This window comes from Mustela putorius, unplaced genomic scaffold (assembly GCF_011764305.1).
Source record: "Mustela putorius furo isolate JIRA1106 unplaced genomic scaffold, ASM1176430v1.1 tig00003942_pilon_pilon_pilon, whole genome shotgun sequence".
Classification (NCBI taxonomy): Eukaryota; Metazoa; Chordata; class Mammalia; order Carnivora; family Mustelidae; genus Mustela; species Mustela putorius.
Genome location: NW_025422087.1, coordinates 4,827,868 through 4,836,092, shown reverse-complemented (window position 1 = coordinate 4,836,092; position 8,225 = coordinate 4,827,868). Strand labels below are relative to the sequence as shown.

The following is an 8,225-nucleotide window of genomic DNA, read 5'->3' as shown; positions in this document are numbered from 1 at the left end:
TATTCATCGCTAATGTGTAGAAATATAATTGATTCTTGTTAAGTCTATCTTCAATCTTCCAACCTTACTGTGCTCAGTTATGAGTTCTAGGGAGTTTTTAAATGTATTTCTTGGAATTTTCTATGTAGACATTTATGCCACCTGCAAAAAGGCACAGTTTGCTTCTTCCTTTCTGATCTACATCTTTTTTTTTTCCTCTTTTTTTGGTGGGTGTTGATCTTATTGTACTGGCTAGAACTTCCAATACTACACTAAATGCATCCTGAATAAGAGAGATGAAAACAGACATCCTTTCCTTGCCTTGTTCCCAATCTTAGGGGGAAAACATTCTGTGTTTCCTTATTAATAAGTCTCTCATTGTCAAGTATAATGTTAGCTGTAGGTTTTCTTCAGATGCTCTTTTGCAAGTTGACGAAGTTCCTCCTTACTACTATTTTTCTAAGGTCTTTTTAAAAAATGAATGGATACTGAATTTTATCAAATGCTTTATCTATAATGACTGATATTATTATGTGATTTTTATTTCCTAACCTGTTATTATGGTAGATTACACTGATTGATTTTTTTAATATCGAACCAGACAAGCACACTCTCCTTTAGTCATGGGATATAATTATTTTTACGTATTACTGAGTTCTTTTTGTTGTTGTTGTTGTTCTTTCTTTCTTTCTTTCTTTCTTTCTTTCTTTTTTGAAAGAGAGAGAGAGAAAGCACACATGTGCGAGTGGTGTAGGTAGAAGGACAGAGGGAAAGAGAGAATCCTGAGTAGACTCCATGTCCAGTGGAGCCCAATGCAGTGCCTGACCTCACAACCTTGAGATCATGACCCAAGCTGAAATCAACAGTAGGATCCTTAGCCACCAGACAACCTTGTATTAGTGAATTCTATTTGAAATATTTCAGCAAGGGTTTTTGCTTTTATATTCACCAAGAATATTGATCTATTGTTTTCTTTTTCAGTACTGTTTTTGTCTGGTTTTGGTATCAGAGTAATTTTAGCTTGAAAAATTTAATTGAGAAATCCTCCACCTTGTTCTATTTCTAGAAGATATTATGTAGAATTGGGCCTAATTCTTTAAATGTTCAGTAGAATTCTCCAGTGAAAGCATATGGACCTTTATATTCTTTTGAGGGGAAATTTTAACCTATGAATTCAATTTTCTTAATAGTTATAAGGTTATGCAAATTATTTTATATTGAATGAGTTGTGACAGTTTGTCTTTTTCAAGGAACTGGTCCATTTCACCTAAGCTGTCAAATTTTGGTGTCTTTAGAATTGTTTGTAGTATTCCCTTATCTTGATTTATTTAGGTCTTTTTAGGTCTTATCTTTTTGAAATCTGCAAGGTTTGTACCACTATCCCTTGTTTATTCCTGTTATTATTAATTTGCAAATTCTCTTGTTTTTCTTTATTATTCTTGCTACAGTTTCACCAATTTTATTGATCTTTTCAAAGAATTAACTTTTTGTTTTATCAATTTGTTCCATTACTTCTCTTTTTATAACATTGATTTCTACTTTTTACTGTTTTCTTTTTTCTGCCTGCTTTAGGTTTCTTTTACTCTTCTTTACCTAGATTCTTGAAATAGAAGTTTAGATTATTAATTTGAGACATTCTTCTTTTCTAAAGTATGTATTTAGTGCTAAGTTTCCCTCTCAGTACTGCTTTATCTGTGTCCCACAAACTTTTATAAGTTTTATTTTCATTTCATTTAGTTCAATATATTTTTTAATTTTCTTTGAGGCTTCCTCTTTGACTCATGGATTATTTAGAAGGGTGTGGTTTAGTTTCCAAGTGTTTAGTGGTTTTTCTATTATCTTTCTGTTATTGACTTCTATTTGCATTGATTGAGGTCAAAGAACACACTCTGTATGATTTCACTTCTTTTATATTCGTTGAGATTTGTATTATGACCTAGAATATTGTCTATCTTGGTATATATTTTGTAAGCATTTTCAATAAATGTGTATTGTGCTGATGTCGGGTGAAGTGTTTTATAAATGTCATCACCTATTGGCTGATGACGTTGTTAGTTCTTATACATCCCTGCTGATTCTATGTCAAGTTGCTTTATCAGTTGTTACAAGAAAGATGTTGAAGTCTCTAACTATAATTGTGGATTTGTCTACTATGCGATTCAGGTCCATCAGTTACTACTTTGTATGTTTTGCAGCTCTGTTGTTTAGTGCATACACATTAAAGATTGTTATGTTTTCTTGGTAGATAAATGTTTTTTGTTATCATATTCTCTGTTTCTGAAATTTTTTTTTGCTCTTAAGTCTACTTTGTATATTAGTAGAGTCATTCCTGCTTTCTTTTGATTGTTTGCATAATATATCTTTTCTCTGTGTTTACTTTAACCTGCCTATATTGTTATATTTCAAGTAACTTAGAATAGATAGTATATGGTTGGGTCATGTGTATTAATCCACTCAGCCAATATCTGTCTTTTAATTGGTGTATTTAAACCCTTTACATTTAATGTAATCATTGATCTGTTGTTAGAGCTTAAATCTGCCAGTTACAATCTCTTCTAGAGCAATATTTTTATTTGCTGTTTTGTAAGTATAGATATTTTTGTAGTTCTATGAAGGGATACATTCTAACTTGTATCAATCAGAGTTTTAGGAAGATTTCTTATGGTTAGGAAATTTATTTTAAGGAATTGGTTCATGTGATTATGGGGACTGGTAGGTGAGAAGTCTGTAATGCAGACCAGAAGACTGGAAACTCAAGCAGGAATTAATGCTTTTGTCTTGAGACAGATTTCTTTTCCTTCAGGAAATGTTAGCTTTTGCTTTCAAGCCTTCAGCTGATTAGATGAGGTGCCACCCACATTATCAAGGGTAATCAACTTTACTTAAAGAGAACTAATTATAGATATTAACCATATCTACAAAGTACCTTCGCAACCAATACCTGGATTAGTGTTTGATTAAATAACTTGATACTATAGCCTAGCCAAATTGATACATAAAGTTAAAGATCACATGCTTTATTCCCCCTACACTTCCCTTTTTTTTCTACTTAGCTAAGTGTGAAAGTATTTTTTAAATTTTATTTATTTATTTGACAGAGATCACAAATAGGCAGAGAGGCGGGTAGAGAGGTGGGGGTGGGGGGGGGGAAGCAGACTTCCTGCTGAGCAGAGAGCCTGATGGAGGATTCAATCCCAGAACCCTGGGATCATGACCTGAGCTGAAGGCAGAGGCTTTAACCCACGAGCCACACAGGTGCCCAGTGTGAAAGCTTTTTAAGAGATGAAATTACATCCTTGTTGGTTGTTTTTCTGTTAAACTAAAACATAGCAAGCTATTGAATCATGGCAGTCCTTGACAGTCTTTGATGTGTTGACCTAATATTCCATAAACTGATGGGTTGGGGGCATTTGTTAAAACTTATAATGTGAAGCATAATTGAATGGTAATTTGGGATCTCAATCTTGCATTTGACATGTCTCAAGCATTTGAAATTACTTGTTTTTTTTTTCCCCCCATCCAAGCTTTTTTAATATAATTGCTCTTTGAAGAAAACTGCTCCCTGATTTTGGCTCTCCCAGTCAAAATCAAATGCTATCTGTGATATCTTTTGTAGAAGTACAGTAATGCTTTTCCAACAACTTTATTAGTTTGCCATAACAAATTGGAGACTTGTAAGTATATGACATGCATCATACTGAAATTGTGAATTAGTGGGACCTTGGAGTAAACCACTTGTGAACATTTGAAAATGCTGGTTATTAGTAGCCTCTTTTTAAGGAAAATTTTCCTCCAAATTTAAGCTGGAAAACAAGGGAGGTAGTTGTTTGGAAAAGTATTACAACTCCATGGCTGGGGGATGCTAGTGCTGGGAGTATGAATGACGTACATACTGTTCACAAGATATTTATACTGATAGGCAAACAAACAAACAAACAAAAAACCCTCTCGATTATAAAAGAAGAAAATGCTCCTATAAGTTAATCATTTCATTGAGGGAGGGGAGCCCTTCCCATTGGAAGCATTTAAAGAATACAAGAAAAATAAGTGACTAAGTATAAAATGTAGGCTCTGAAAGTAAGGGAAGCTACAAGACTGTGTATAGGTGAGAGGAGATTTGGGAAGCCTAAAGGTCAGAGAGAGACACAGGTCCTATTGCCAGAGACTCAGAGGAGGTGGAGCCTGAGTGAACGTTTAAAGAAAGGGTGGCAGGCTTTGTGTGGGCTGACAGTGGAAGGAAGGCATCTGAGCAGGGTTGACAGCACAGCGAAGGCATGAAGGAAGAGTGGTGGGTGGGCAGTGAGGGGCTGTGGAGCAGAAGGTGTGGATGGACAGAGAAACAGGGGCTGCTGGAAGAGAGGGACACCACCCAGGTGACCTGGTGTGGGACTCTGGGGAGGCCTGATCCCATCCCAGGTTCTTCCACCCACATTCCACCAGGCTGCAGGGTCGCTGTAGAGATGCACTCCTCACCCGGTGAGAATTCTCCGTTCTTCCCAATATCCCAGTCAGACTGCAATAGTCCTTGCCGAAGAAGCATGGCTGATATCTCACCGGGGTAATTTCTAACAGAAGTCTCAAGGCGTTCATGAATGGAGGTGGAGCCAGGACAAGATTGGGAAATTTCTATCTCCTGTAGTCAGCTCTTGCTCCACAGCCTTGGCAAGGAGAAGCACTGAGACCCTAGCATGGAGAGACAGCAACAGGCCAGGTGTGAGGAAGCAGCATGACCTATATGCAGTTAGAGCTAAGACTAGGGGTAGGAACCACTATTCGTGGAGTATTCTACTAGGAGCTAAGCTCCTGAGTGTAGGAGGGCTGCCATGAATACTGGTTGACTGATCGAATACTGACCAATTCCGGGAGGGTGGACTGGAAGGCAAGCAATTTGCCCTAAACAACTTTGTCACTCTACTACCTGGGCATGTGATTTTTTTTTTTTTTTTTTTTTTTTTTTTTAGGTTTAGCCCCTTTTGAGGATCTGATCAAGTTTATCAGTTTCCCAACAAAAAAAAATGTCCATTTGCAAATACAATCAATTTCAGAGGATTCAGAGCTTCCCTTTTCCCCCAGCGAACCACAGACTGTGAAACACTCCCAATCATCTTCAAGGAGCAGAAGGAACATTATGAGGAAGAAGGACTTTTCTCTACCACTCCCCCAGGGAAATGCTGGGACGAGGAGATGGATTTGGGCTCTATATATATGCTCAGATGTCAATTGCTCCATCACATTTAGGGAAAGATAGATATCTGGCCTCCTTCCCTTCCCAAAGGGATAGAAGATTCCAGGGTGCTTCTGTTGTACCTGAGTTTTCGCGTCTGAGAAACCATCAAGAAGCCAAAGCCCATGCAATCACATGAGGGTTTCTTTAACAAGCTTAAGCTTGGGCCCAAATATACCAGGCACAGCGGAGTAGGGACTTGGACCCCGAGCTTAGTTAAGGCAGGGGTATTTATGGGTTCCTGTTACTAAAGCAGGGTGGGACTTCCTGTTACTAAAGCAGGGTGGGGGTCCTTAGAACTAAAGAAAAGTAGGGGAAAGTTCAGCCCTTGGGCACAGGGGTCTGAGATGGCTGCCAGAGCTAAGATGGCTGTACTTATGCTAAGGCTAAACCTGAGGTGAGATGGCCTTAATTTTTCTCGGCCTCCACACTTCATCCTTCCACATCTCTTAGAAGTCTTCTAGGCTGTGCATGGAGCTGGGCCTGCATTGCCTGCCTGGCCCTCTGGCTCTAGTTGGAGCTACACACCTATCTGGCTTCCAGCCAGGCCAGAGTGGTTCCTCAAAAGCTCTCTGCTAGCCCGGCAGCTCCATCCATCCTGGGCCAGGCTCAGCGCTAGGGGATCCTAACCTGGACCCATGGACCACAGCACTCTCTGCCGAACTCTCCACAGCCATCCCCACCTGAGGATGTGCTGCCTCAGATTCCTGGTTTACTTCTGAGGGGGTCAGTTCCCTGAAGAACCTACAGCTCACTATCCCATCTCTGAATATCCAACTACTGCCTTCCAAATTGGAGATTCCTTCTTTAGCTTTCTTCCATTCCTTTCTATTCTGGAAAAATCCAGTTCACTCCTCTATCAGTCAGGGTTCTCCAGAGAAAGAGAACCAAATATATTATATATATATATATATATATATATATATATATATATATATTTTAAAGAATTTTACTCATTTTAAAGAATTGGCTCCTGTGGTTATGGAGGCTGACAAGTCCCGAGATCTGCAGTCTGCAAGCTGGAGGCCCAGGAGAGCTAATGTTAGTTCTAGTTCAAGTTCAGATCTGAAGGCAGGAGAGGGCTGATGTCCCAACTCAGGATAGTCAGGCAGACAGTGAATTTTCCCTTACACAGCTTTTTGCTCTACTTAGGCATTCTTTGGGTTAGAGGATTTGGGAAGGCAATCTGCTTTACTCAGTCTACCAATTCAAATGTTAATTTCCAGAAACACCCTCACAGACACACCCTGAATAATTAAGTATCTGGGCCCCCTGGGGCCTTGTCAAGTTGACACCACAGAGCCATCATAAAGGGCTATGAGGGTGAATTACAAGGAAGAGGAAATAGTCACTCTGGTTACAAAAGTCTAAAGCAGTCTGAACCAAGCTCAGGGTCATTTCTCAATGGGCTGTTGCACCACATTGGATTGTTAACAAATCACTTGCTACTTATCAAATGAGCCTGGGTCACAGGAGAGGTCCCTCAGGGGGAAATGGAGCTGTCAGATGGAAGAAAAAAAGGGAGAGGGGGGTCAGAAACATGGTTTTTGAGAGTGACAACACAGACCCAGACTTCCTCTGCTCCTCACTTGTGCATGGGTCCGTTTGCTCTGCCATGTCCCAGTGAGCTGGAAAACCTAATCCGGGTCACCAACCTCTTTTGCCTTCTTCTCTGGGAACCAAGATCCTGGGGGTAGTTTTGGTGATGCCATTGCTTCTCACACTCAGCTGCACGTGGAATTCACCTGGAGTGTGAAAACACAGGCCGATTGCAAAAGCATTGTAACAATGTTAAATTTATTAAAGTTAATAATGATACTGTAATTGTAAGGAAGAATGTCCCCATTCTTAGGAAGTACATATCAAGTTATTTAGGGGCAAAAGTCCACAAAAAAATTTTAAGTGTGTGTGTGTGTGTGTAGAGAGAGAGAAATGATAAAGCAAATAGATTAAAATGTTCACAGTAGATGTAAAGGGCGTATGGGTATTTTTAGTCTAACTCTTGCAACTTGTCCATAAGTTTGAAATTTTTTCCAAATAAAATGTAAAAACATTTCTTTAATAATCCTAATTCCCCAGTTCCCCCCTACCCCCTCACTCTAGAAGTTCTGATGTAATTGGTCTGTTTTGTTTTGTTTTGTTTTGTTTTTTAAGTCCCGAAGTGACTCCACAGTGTTCTCAGGCCAGGTGGCTGAGAGGTGGTCCCCTCCCTCTGCAGGCACCTGGGCTCACTGCGCCCTGAACCTGTCTTTAGCCTGGCCAATCAGTGTTTTAGCTCAAAGTAGCTAGGGACCCACTGGAGAAAGAGACCCATTGATAAGTAAGCATGCTCTTTAAAGACCTTGCTGCATTGGGGATGGGCAGGTGTAGCTGCTGAATATTTATTACCCTCTCATTTCCTGCAGGGCTGACAGTGTATGACGGCCCTCACTTTCTAACCCTTCAGCTGTTTGGGCTGCTTTCTGTCAGTGGTGGCCTGTTTGCTGGAAAGCCCTACCAGAGGGCCCAGGGATTACTTAAACCTTTGTGATACCACTGGGTGAGGCCTGCAGGCTGGGGGAGGGGAAGTGGCAAGGGTATGGAGGGATCTGCCTTTCTCCTCTTGGACAGCAGTTGGAAAGAGCTGGGGGACAGGAGACTGAGCTCAGGTGGTGACTTGAGAAGAAGCCCCAGGGGGACCCATGTTCCACGCACACTTTAGCCAAGAGCTGACTTGTCCTTCTTTCCGCTTTCAATTATCAGAAGTGCAGCCTTGTCTAGTCTATCCATCACTTCCTTTCACCTGTCCCTGGAGACCAGTGACATGCATTTGTGAGGTGAGAAAGGCAGTCTGGGGCTGCATAATGGAGCCTTCCTCTGGGCACCATTAGAAGCCCTTAGAGGTGGCTCACCTGGAGCTCATTAACACCTCTTAAAAGCATGCTACGAGCCATAGCTGACTCATGTTCCATGCGTGGTCCACTAACGGCTGCTGGATCTTTGTCGGCCATATGTCTTCCTCATCTCCTCAATGCCGTATTTG

General features: G+C 40.6%; 1 long non-coding RNA gene across 1 annotated transcript; it reads right to left on the bottom strand.

The window, feature by feature from the left end:
- Positions 1 to 3,606: 3,606 nt before the first annotated feature.
- Positions 3,607 to 7,032, bottom strand: LOC123389037. The gene is made up of 2 exons (XR_006603571.1): positions 6,859 to 7,032; positions 3,607 to 4,662 (listed from the first exon to the last, which is right to left on the bottom strand). It is a non-coding gene; the product is annotated as an uncharacterized LOC123389037 (long non-coding RNA).
- Positions 7,033 to 8,225: the final 1,193 nt, after the last annotated feature.